Here is a 12,315-nt window from a genome sequence, read left to right as displayed (position 1 = left end):
ATCTGAGAGCCACAGTAGATGCTCCCAACCCCTTAAACCCAAGAGATGCCTGATCTCAGTCCCCTTGCCCTGCCCGTGGCTCTCGGCTCTGTCTTTGTGATGTGTCAAACAAGGGCCACTCTTTTTTGTGCCCTTCTGGAGGGGAAGAAGAGTCCTGTTAAACATGTGCAGAACTAGCCCAGGAAGGTAAGGTGACCACATTAGGAAAACAGGGTGACTGTATTTTCAGAAACAGTATGAGGATCCAGGGGCAAAGTAGCTATTAAAAAAAAATTATTTATTTTTGACTGTGCTGGGTCTTCATTACTGTCTGGGCTTTTGTGTAGTTGCGACCAGCAGTGGCTTCTCTTGTTACCGAGCACTGCTCTAGGGTGCATGGGCTTCAGAGCACCGCTGATAGCTGTGGCGCATGGGCCTAGTTGCTGTGAGGCCTGTGGGATTTTTCTGGATCAGGGATTGAACCCGAGGCTCCTGAATAGGCACGAAGATTCTTTGCCACTGAGCCACCAGGGAAGCCCCTCCACCTTCATTTTTATTGCGAAATGAAGTCAAGTAACTCTGAGTATATAGAGGAGGAATCTGTTTTAAGCAGTTCTAAGGGAGTTGGTGATGGACAGGGAGGCCTGGCGTGATGTAATTTATGGGGTCGCAAAGAGTCGGACACGACTGAGCAACTGAACTGAACTGAAGGGATGTTTACAGTGTTTCCCACAAGGGCAGCGCCCCTCACCCCCTGCACAGGCCGGTTAACTCTCTAAGAGTTATACAAAAGGACTTTTAAAATGATTGCTTAAATTTAACCCCGAAGATCTTTGCCATCTCTTGTCTTTACAGGTGGTGTAGGTTTCTTTCTGTAAGAAGCACTTCTGAAGTGGCAAAGAAAATACCACAGAATTAGAGTAAGTTTAGTAAAATTATAAATATTGCTTTCAATCTTCTCATTTTTTTTTATTAATCACTTGGTATTATCTTTAAGTACAAAGACTTTTCCAATCACATCACATAGAGATCATTTTATCCACTGCTCTGTTTGGCTACCAGTCTCCTGTCTCTCTCCTCAGCAATGGTAAGGCGAATACCCTTTCTACAGGGAAGAGAGATCCGCCATTTGTTGCCTTTGCCAATAATGAAAATGTTCGGGAGCCATGTGGCAAAGCTGTTGCTGTTTGCATCTTTCATATGAACCACATCAAAAGAACCTGATGTCTCTCCCGGTTGGCAATCACACCATTTCTTCCCAGGTTAGCACCTCCAGCCACCGCGCACAGGTTACCAGTGTCAAATTTGATGAAATCAGTAATCTTGCCAGTCTCCAAGCCAATTTGAATGGTGTCATTCACCTTGATGAGGGGATTGGAGTAATGGATGGTGCGAGCATCATGGGTCACCAGATGAAGGATTCCTTTTGTCCCCACAAAGATCTTTTTTACTTTGCACAATTTATACTTGGCCGCCTCAGGTGTAATATGATGAACAGCAAATGATCCTTGGTGTCACAGATCAAATGAAAATTCTCTCTAGTCTTATCAATGCTGATGACATCTATAAAACCAGTAGGGTAGGTTATATTGGTGTGGAGTTTGCCATTGATGTTAATGAAATGCTGCATGCAAATCTTCATTTCATCTCCTGTTAGGGCATACTTAAACCTGCTCCTTAGGAGAATGGTTACGGGTAGACATTCCCTCAGCTTGTGGGGACTGGTAGATGGACAAGGGGCAAGCACACCAGGCAGTTTATCCAGCATCCAGTGTTTTGGAGCAGCTGCGTGCTTCGGGTGCTTCTTGGGACCCTGAGCCATGGCTGTGCTAGGCGTGAAAAGAGGCCTGCCTTCTTCCCCATCTTCTCACTTTGCTCAACTATTTCTATTTTTCCATATTATTTTTCCTCATGCATACACATATCTGTTTAATTGCAATCAATTTGAATATTATCTTGAAATGTATATTAATTTTATACTATGAAGTCTTCCTCATATTTTATAGACTTTCTACTATAATTTTAATTTCTGTGTAATATTCCATCTTATTTGTGTAAATTTGTTAAATCATTATCAGACTGCTGTATGTATTTAGCTTTTCAACAAATATTTTCAGTGTATGGTATATACTTGGGACTGTACAAGGTCGACCTTTTTATGCTGTAATGAGCAGTTTTGTGCCTATATATTTTTTCTTCTCTTTGTTACCTTAGAGTAGCTTCCTTGGAGTGGGATGACCAGGCCAAAAGCTGTGAATTTTTTCTGACAAACGCTTTGCATTAACAATCCAAAGTGATTGTACTATTATATCATGACAAGCAGTACATGAGTACATTAATTTTGCCCTGTGCTCACTAGCATTAAGTGTTATCATTTTTTATGGTTTTTCTAAAAGCATCATTTCCCACAAAACCCTAAAATAATCAGGAGAAAGCAGCGTTTACTGCCCTGAAGTTGTCCGTTTTCAGGTCATGCTTACGTGATGGCAATGAGGTTTTAATCAGGTAACTATGCTATCTTTTTATTTTTCTTTCATTGAAGTGTTTTCAGTTGAGGGGAAACGTTCAGCTATTGACTCAGATTCACATCATCCCTTTGCTTTAACACCTCCAACAAGTTCCTTGAAGACAGACCACATGAAGGCAGGGGTGAGCTGATGGTGGGTATGGAGGTGGTGACATGAAGTTGCCCAGTGACTCAAAACAGACCAGCCCCAACTCAGGGAGAGGCCACGTCTGGCACCTGCTGTGAGAGCTTCCCCCCAGCTCCCCCGCACTGGTCCTCCCACTCAAGCGGCTGCCTGCAGGAAGATCTTTGAAAGAAGAGGAAAGAATATTATATTCAATACCTAGAAAAAAGCATGATAGACACGGCTGGCTTCTAAAAATTGCTGAGCTTAATAGAAAAGACTTTTGAAATCTTGCTTGGATCCAGAAATCCTCACTCTGTAGAGCAGCTGATTCAAGATTTTTAAAAATGAATCTTCTCTTGTGGTTCTCTTCTTGCATTTATTCATGCATATTTATTCCCCAGTGTGTTTCAGAAAGGGTCTGGTGCACATTTCCTTTTCTGCAGAGGGAGATTGGAAATTTAAAGAAGAGTCAGGTTTCTCTCAAGCCAGGCAAGGCAGTGGGGAGCTCTGCTGAAGAGATATGGAGCTATGACTTCAGACTATTGCAGGTAAAAGTGAGAAATAGCAGAGAGCTGCAGGCGGATAAGCAGGCTATTGATAAAGACCATATATTTTTTTTTAATTTCTTAAAGAGATTCTGAACATAGGCATCCCTCATTTATTGTGCTTGATTTTATTGTACTCTGCAAATACTGCAGTTTTTACAAATTGAAGATTGCCAGCTCCATGTTATGAAATGATGGTTAACATGTGTTTTAGCAATACCATTTTTAAATTAAGGTATGTACATTGCTTTTTTAGTTCTTTTTAGAATTTTATTTATTTTTAAATTGAAATATAGTTAATTTGGGCTTCCCTGGTGGCTCAGATGGTAAAGAATCTGCCTGCAATGTGGAAGATCAGGTTCAATCCCTGGGTAAGAAAGATCCCCTGGATAAAAGAATGGCAACCCATTCCAGTATTCTTATCTGGAGAGTTCCATGGACAGAGGAGCTTGGTAGGCTACTGTCCATGGGGTCACAAAGAGTCGGACATGACTGAGCGATTGACACATTCACTTTTATAGTTGATTTACATTGGTGTGTTAGTTTCAAGTGTACAGCAAAGGGATTCAATTATTTTTCAGATTCTTTACCATTATAAGTTATCATAAGATACTGAGTGTAGCTCCCTGTGCTATTCAGTAGATAAGGTATGTACATTGTTTTTTAAGACATAGTGTTCTTGCACACTTAATAGACTTCAGTAGAGTGTGAACATCGGAGAAGGCGATGGCACCCCACTCCAGTACTCTTGCCTAGAAAATCCCGTGGACAGAGGAGCCTGGTGGGCTGCAGTCTGTGGGGTCTCGAAGAGTCGGACGTGACTAAGCAACTTCACTTTCACTTTTCACTTTCATGCATTGGAGAAGGAAATGGCAACCCACTCCAGTGTTCTTGCCTTGAGAATCCCAGGGACGGGGGAGCCTGGTGGGCTGCCGTCTATGGGGTTGCAAAGAGTTGGATACAACTGAAGTGACTTAGCAGCAGCAGCAGAGTGTGAACATAATGGGAAACCAAAAAAATTAGTGTGACTGGCTTTATTGCAATATTCACTTTTTTGTGGTAGTCGGAACCAAACCCTCCCCATGTGTGAGGTATGCCTATATTTTGAAGTGGATGCAGTGATCAATTCCTACAGGAAGAAAATACAAGAAATGAACATCATTCTACTTTTTAAAACAGGAAATTAATTTGCAGGCTCAGGGGAAAAGGTGGATGGAGTGTATTGCCTTTGTGCTAGCTCTTAAGGAAGTATGTGTTGTACTGGAGAAGACTGTACACCATTTGACTGAATGTTATTGTTGTCAGATGTACCCAGACCTGCTGCAGCAAATAGTAACCCCTTCCAGCCCATGGGATGGTCTCTGTTTGAGGCACAGGGCTCTGTCCTTGACCTTGGCTTTTTCCTGTTCAAGAACATGACTCGACTGAGGAAAGAACGTTATACAGTCCAGCAGATGGGACAAAGCTCAGAGGAACCTAGTAACAGTGATGGCAGGACAGAGATTTGAAAATAATTTTAGTGGCCTGGAATTAAAAACTGAAACTGAAACTAACATGATGAAGTGAAAAACTTCAAAGATTTAAAAAAAGGAATTGTTCAAATATAGAACGAGAACGGTTCCTGGGAAAAGATCTGGGAGTAATGATATGCAGCAGCTAAAGAAATGATGGGGATTCACAGACAGGCAGGCTCTAGATAAGCTTGAAAACATTTGCCTGTGGACACTGCTCCAGCATTCCCAGGCCTGGAGTCCCCTAGAATTTCCATGAGGGACTCAGAGGCAGCAGTGCAGTCAGAGCAGGCCCCCAGGAGGGTTAGAAGGTTTAAGAACAAAGAGAAAGCAAACAATCCCCCCCCACCCTCATATACACAAACCCTACAAAAAATGGAGTATTTTTAAAAAGTGTGAAATATAAAGGGGGACTTGAGAGTTATTCTTAAATCCTGCAATAGATTTTATATAGAAGTGGGACTGACTAGTTTTAGGTGACATTGTACACCAGAACTAGTTCTCTAAACCTCTGTAATCCCATCTTCACCCACTCGGTTCCCAGCAGCTCCTCTAACAAAGCTTCACTGAGTGTCTGGAAAAAATATCAGCCCATCATCCTTTCTCCCATACTCCTCTCCCTGATGTGTTTTTCTTCACAGCACATGTAAGCAACTGAATACTGATATTTACTTGTTTCTGGGCAGCTTTTGAGAGGCAGCATGCCTTGGTGAATGATGCTAGGCAATAGAGTCTGACTTCCTGGTTCAGAGCCCAGTCTTGTTTCTTTCTAAGCATTTGACTTTAGGCATGTTTGTTGACCTTTCTGAACTCCTCATCGCTTCCATCTCCTCGTCTATAAATGGGAGATCGTGAGCGTACCTGCTTCACAGGTTGAGCTTGTGCTCTGTTTCTCAGTTGTGTCTGACTCTTTGTGACCACATGGACTCTAGCCCGCCAGGCTCCTCTGGCCATGGGATTCTCCAGGCAAGAAGATGAGTGGGTTGGCATTTCCTCCTCCAGGGGATCTTCTGACCCAGGGATTGAACCCACATCTCCTGCATTTCCTGCATTGCGTGGATTCTTTACCTCTAGAACCATTGGAGAAGCCCCTCAAAGCGTAGTTGTAAGCATTAAAAGAGTGTTTTCCTGCAAAGAGCTTAGCTGCATACCCACCTATGTCCTCAAAATCTGTTTTCTGTTTTTTTTTTTCATTATTACCACATAGAAAAGCAGGAACTCTGTTACATTTTAGTCCTATGACAAAGTAGGTGCTCTCTAAAAATTTATTGAGCCAGTAAGTTTAATGGGTGGAAGTTTCAAGCAGCCAGATGGTATTTTGTTGTAAATGGGAAGGAACTTGCCCCAAATCAAAGCTTGTTAAGATCAGAAAGGCTGTCTGGGAGATAATGTATCCAGACACCTGAAATAATGAGGAAGGGGTTGGTGGTCCTTGATTTGGGTGGGGTACAAAACATCTCTGCTTAGAATAGGATGGAGGATCTGTAGTTTCTGAGTGGGGAAGTGATCTGATGATGAAGCAAAGATCGTCACTGACTTCATGCCAGATTTGGCTCCTTTGTGGGCTTTCCAGGTGGCCCAGTGGTAAAGAATCTGCCTGCCAAGTAGGAGATGCAGGAGATGTGGGTTCGATTCCTTGGGTTGGGAAGATGCTCTGGAGTAGGAAATGGCAACCCACTCCAGTATTCTTGCCTGGGATCCCATAGACAGAAGAGCTTGGAGGGCTACAGTCCATGGGGTCACAGAGAGTCTGACACGACTGAGCGACTAAACAACAACAACAAGGGTTCCTTTGTGTGTAAATAACACAAACAGACCCTGGGGCTTTCAGCTCACTGGGAAGCTGGAGAAGCAGATTGGCAAACAGGAGGGGACCGGCTTGGTCCTGGTAGGTCAGGAGGCAGGAAGCACAAAATACTTTAATCCTAATTCTGAGTGATATGTCTTCACTGGCTTCTGCAGTGTGAATGGGGTGGATGCTCTCCTATGAAGACCCACAAAAGAGGAAATACCCCCAAGCAGGAAGTAAGTTGGTTGCTGGGGAGTATGGCCAACAGCCCATGTCCCAACCTGTTGAATGTACATCTTCCCAATGAGCTCTGGCGGTGGGAGGACAGTCTTGTTCTGCAGACCTGGGTTATGAAGAGAGTTTGTGCTCAATCCCCAGCCAGCAGCCTCTCCTTTGCTATTTCTTCATCTGCCCGTCATCCAGCTTGGTGATGTGCCATGTGTCTCTTCATGGGCCACAGTTGATGCCTCACATGTGGTGACTTGGTGACTGTAACCTTTATGGTCTTGTAACACTAGCAGTGCTTCCCTGATGCTCAGTGATAAAGAATCTGCCTGCAAAGCAGGAGATGTGGGTTCGATCCTTGGGTCAGGGAGATTCCCCTGGAGAAAGAAATGACAACCAACTCCAGTATTTGAGCCTGGGAAATTCCATGGACAGAGGAGCTTGGCGGGCTGCAGTCCATGAGGTCACAAAAGAGTCAGATACGACTTAGCGACTAAACAACAACAAACACTAACAGTAGTCCTGTAATATTCAGAAAAATGATTGCTACCATGTCTGAGACTGCTCCAGATGTCAAGCACTGAGTCTGGCCATTTACATGCACTATGGCTTTAATTTTGGGGGCTCCAAAATCACTGCAGATGATGACTGCACCCATGCAATTAAAAGACACTCCTTGTAAGAAAAGCTATGACCAACCTAGACAGCATATTAAAAAGTAGAGACATTACTTTGCCAACAGAGGTCCATCTAGTCAAAGCTATAGTTTTTCCAGTAGTCATGTATGGATGTGAGGGTTGGACTCTAAAGAAAGCTGAGCACCGAAGAATTGATACTTTTGAACTGCGGTGTCGAAGAAGACTCTTGAGAGTCCCATGGACTACCAGGAGATCCAACCAGCCAATCATAAAGGAAATCAGTTCTAAATGTTCATTGGAAGGACTGATGCTGAAGCTGAAGCTCCAATACTTTGGACACCTGATGTGAAAAACTGACTCATTGGAAAAGACCTTGATGCCGAGAAAGATTGAAGGCAGGAGGAGAAGGGGACTACAGAGGATGAGATGGTTAGATGGCATTACCGACTTGGTGGACAATGAGTTTGAGTAAGCTCTGGGAGTTGGTGATGGACAGGGAAGCCTGGCATACTGCAGTCCATGGGGGTGCAAAGAGTCAGGCATAACTGAGCGACTGAACTAACTGACTGACTGCTTTAAATTCTCATATCCTTGAAGAATTTATACTTTTCCTATTTGATAAGTGGGGAAACTGATGCGGATAAAGGTAAAGTAATTTTGCCAAGGTTGTTGAGTGAGGAAATATGAAGCTGGGATTTGTAAGCCTTTGTTGGCCTCTGAGTCTCCCATCATGTAGGCAGCAAACCAAAGGTGAAGAGAGCTTCCATCCTTACCTTGGCAAAATGTCAGTAGAAGATCTGTCACCTGGAGCTTGGTCTTCTCTAACTTACTTCATTAAGCAAATATATGTACTTGTAAAGAAACTTCTAAATAGTAACCCTGGCCCCTGGCCCAGCCACATAGGTGCATTCAAGTCCCGCAGGCATGGATAGTCTACCCGGAAGAAGGTGCAACTTGAGAGCTGGAGACTGGGAGTGTCCCCTCTCACGTCTCTTCTTGGTCACTGCCTTTCTTTCCCATCCTGGGAAGAACATGCCGTATGGTGTCTGCTCCCTTTCCCTGTCTTGTCTGAATTTTTCTCTTCTCTCCTCTCTTCTTCCTTCTTCTCCCCTCTCATCCTTTCTTTTGTTGTCTTTCTTCTTCTAGCTTAAGACCATTCCTCATCTTGCCCAGATACCTTAGGAAAATCTCCCACATTCCCTAACTTCTTTTTTTGTCTCCTCCTTTTCCTTTTAATTTGCTTAGTTGATTTGTGGACAAAAAAAAGAGGAATCTTATTAATAATAAACTCTTGAATATTGCCACCAATGTATCTGTATAAAGGAAAGGAAAGTTCTAGATCTGAAGTGATATTAGACAACTGGGATGACCAGGATATAAAGTCCTGGAAGTCAGTTTGGAAAATTCACACAAGTGGATTTTATTCTCAAGCACAGGAATTCAATGAGTAAAAACATTCAGTGGTGGGCTGTGAGCTGAGACCAGGAAGGCAGAAAAATAATTCAATAAGAATATTCCATGCCCTTAAGGAACTCTCCATCTAATTTTACTCATTATTTAGAATCACTTTTGGGTACTAATTTCTTATATCACACACACTCATGCCTCTCCCCCAGTGGTTTTTCTTTTTGCTAATGTGTACCATTTCAGCTATGTAGTGGGATAGAAATGTTTTATAGGTGGTTTTGGAACCTAGCCATCTTTTATAAGAAAATAATTCTATGGGGAAATGGATTTTTAGTTTGCAAAAACTGAGTTAAATGCAAATGGGGCACTATTCCTTCGTAGGTGGGGGTTGACTACCTGTCAGAGTGTTGTTTGGGCGTTTCTCTAAGTCATTAGTGTGACTTGTGGCCAAAAGGAATCTGTATCTGGCACCATCTGGTATCTGGAGGTAAAGGAAGTGCTGCTCTCAACATTTATTCTAAGATTTGACCTTAGTATGATACCAAGAAAGCCCCAAGTTGGAAATGATACCCAAAGAGGTAGATACAGGTTTCTGAATGGGTCCTGTTATCTCCACCAGCCATTGGCATTGAACTTTGGCTTTTAGCTTTCTGCCCATCCTCCTGTCACCCTTCCTAACCCCTGCCACTCTTCGTCTGTCTGGGACACTTTACCACATCAGTAAGCCACTCTGTCCACGGAAGTCCAGTGGTGGTCTGGGAATGGATGCTGCTGTGGGGAGACTGGGGTACAGGGCCACTGGGAATCTTGGTTTTCCACTGACAATTGAGGGAAGATGCAGGTGAAATGACATAAGGGCTTTGTTGACTGTGGCCAGTGTGGTTATGATGGTGATGATTACACATGATGGAAAGCTTATGCTGGAGAAGAAGGGGAAGGAGGAGGTGAGTGCTCAAGTCTTCTATTCCTGGAAGTCATGAAAGGAGCAGCAACACTGCATACTTCAGAATAGGCAGTCAGGGGAGTCCGTTTAGCTGGGTCCACAAGGCCAGACTGGACTTACATTGGGCAGAAGGTCCAAAGAGAGGTAGGCCAGTTTGATAGACTCTTCTCTTTTGCATTTCCTTTCAGATTTGATATATTTTTTTAACATCAGTGATGAGACCAAGGCTTTGTGAAGGTATGAGGTACGAGTCAGTAGAGAGAAGAGAATTAAGAACATGTAGATTTCTCCGTGGAAAGGCCCTCAGGTGCACAAGGAAGGGGACTAGGTAGTTGCTTGTGAGTCTATCAGCAAACTCTGACATCCTGGCTTTTGAAAGCTACCTTTGTGGTTGATGAACCAGAACACCCTAGATATTATCACTGGCATCTAACACCCTTGTCTGAGCACTCATGAATGCTTAGAAGATGTATGATTAAGTCAGCAAATTACTTATTCAGCCAGTGTTCACTAAATGCTAGACTTCACTGGTGGTTTAGATGGGAAAGAATTCACCTGCAATGCAGGAAACCTAGGTTCAATCCCTGGGTTAGGAATATCCCCTGGAGAAGGGAATGGCTACCCACTCCATTATTCTTACCTGGAGAATTCCATGGACAAAGGAGCCTGGCAGGCTATAGGCCATGGGGTCACAAAGAGTCAGACAGGGCTGAGAACTAAGCACACACACTCAACTTACAGATGAAGAAACTGAGGCCCAGAGAGGCAGGAAATCTGTCCCACAGGTCAGTGGGATGGCCAGGTCTCTGATCCCATCAGTGGTCCACGATTCCTTCCCTTAGCATTGCAGGGTTCTGTGCTCTTTGGAAAACTGCCATTCTGAAGATGAGATTCAAGTCTGTTTGTTGTTGCCACCTCTTAGTCAACCAGACTCAGCTTGCACCCCTTCCCTGTGGCTCTGCTCCCCTCCCCCACAACCGGCAACCACCCTGCTCATCCTTCTGGAGTTAGGATATCCTTGGAAGAAACGAACCCTCCTCTTGGCACTGAGAGCTGTGTCCAAACAGTGGGTATATCTGGAATAACTGGGGGCTTGAGAATATGGCTAAGGATTGATGTAGCATACAACTCAGACATCTGTTCTTTCATCAGATATTCACTGAGCACCAACTAGGTAATAAGTATCATGCAACAGGCTGAGATGATTGGTTAGTTTTTAGGCTAACAAGAAATACGCAATTAGAATGCAGCCTAGGAAGTGCCACGAGGTGAAAAACAGGAGCCATATGAACACAGGAAGAAGCCATCAAACCCAGTGTGGGCAGGGGATGAGCAGAGTCATGGGCGCTTAGGCCAAGATTTAGTGGGGACAAACTTTCCAGGCAGAAGAAAAGCCCAAAACAGGTGAGGTTAGGAGGGAGATAGAGACAGAGATGGGAGGGATATTCAGGGTCTGCACAAGGCTCAGTGTCTGAAGCTCTGCCTGCTGGTGTGGGGCTGTGAGATGAGAAAGGTCAGTGGAGCAGATAGTGAAGACTCTTTGAGACATTTATGGAACTTGGGTTTTAAATGACAGGTAGTGGGGAGCCATTCCTCTTATTTAATACAAACTTAGAGAAGACTTTGTGCCAGATGTTGTTCTAAGCGCAACATTAACCTCAATCATTCCTTCAAGCAGTTCTTTAAATTTTTTTTTTATTCATCTATTAATTTATTTACTTTTGGCTGCACCGGGTCTTTGCTGCTGTCCAAGGGTTTTCTCTGGTTGTGGTGAGTGGGGGCTACTGTACTTTGGTGGGCAGGCTTCTCACTGTGGTGGCGTCTCTGGTTGCAGAGTCCAGGTTCCAGGGCCCAGGGGCTTCAGTAGTTGCGGTGCATGGGCTTAGCTGCTCCACGCATGTGGGATTGTCCTGAACCGGGGATCAAACCAGTGTTCCCTGCTTTGGCAGGTGGATTCTTAACCACTGGACCACAGGAAAGTCCTCGAGCAATTCTTAGTGAGACAGATACTGCTACAAAACCCATTTTACAGATGAGGAAACCAATGCCAAGAGAAGTGAAGTCACTTTCTCAGGATCCCCCTGGGTAGTAATGAGAGAGTCGGGGTTTTAAACCAGGCAGTCGGGCTTCAGGGACCATGATCTCAGCCATTGTGCTCTGTGATCTCGTTTATGGGTTTTTAAGCAGAGAAGTGTCATGACCAGACAGAATTTTGAGTGGGCCCATGTCTGCAGTGAGGGAAGACCTGCCAGTGAGGAACAGGGCCTGAAGAGCTGCTTGGAGAAAGGTGGGTGTGTCTGTGACCACCCAGAAGTGCTGTCCCTGAGCCTGGAGGTCGCAGTTGCTCCCTCCACAGTGTGGACACGGAGCATCTCTTGACAGTGTCCTGACTATCACCCTTTTAGGGAAGAAACAGACACATCTTTGGGATGTTAAGGAGAGAGCAACAGACATGACTAAGGAGAGGAGGGACAATGATAGAGTTAGATCACTGAACCGACTGCCTCCTGAGGGCTTGGTGGAAAGCTAGGGAAGGGATCAGGTAGGCAAAAAGTAGGAGGGAGTGACATAGACAGGGGTAGGTCTATCAATAGTCCATGAACCCAGGTGGTGCGGAGGACTCCTCCGGGGATTCCCAGCGGGGG

General features: G+C 44.3%; 1 pseudogene; it reads right to left on the bottom strand.

Moving 5' to 3' along the window:
- Window positions 1-947: 947 nt before the first annotated feature.
- Window positions 948-1,868, bottom strand: LOC147356743 (small ribosomal subunit protein eS4, X isoform-like; annotated as a pseudogene).
- Window positions 1,869-12,315: the final 10,447 nt, after the last annotated feature.

Source organism: Bos grunniens, chromosome 16 (assembly GCF_055505025.1).
Source record: "Bos grunniens cultivar Pamir isolate PY7600 chromosome 16, Bosgru_T2T1.0, whole genome shotgun sequence".
Classification (NCBI taxonomy): domain Eukaryota; kingdom Metazoa; phylum Chordata; class Mammalia; order Artiodactyla; family Bovidae; genus Bos; species Bos grunniens.
This window is presented reverse-complemented; position numbering and strand designations above follow the sequence as displayed.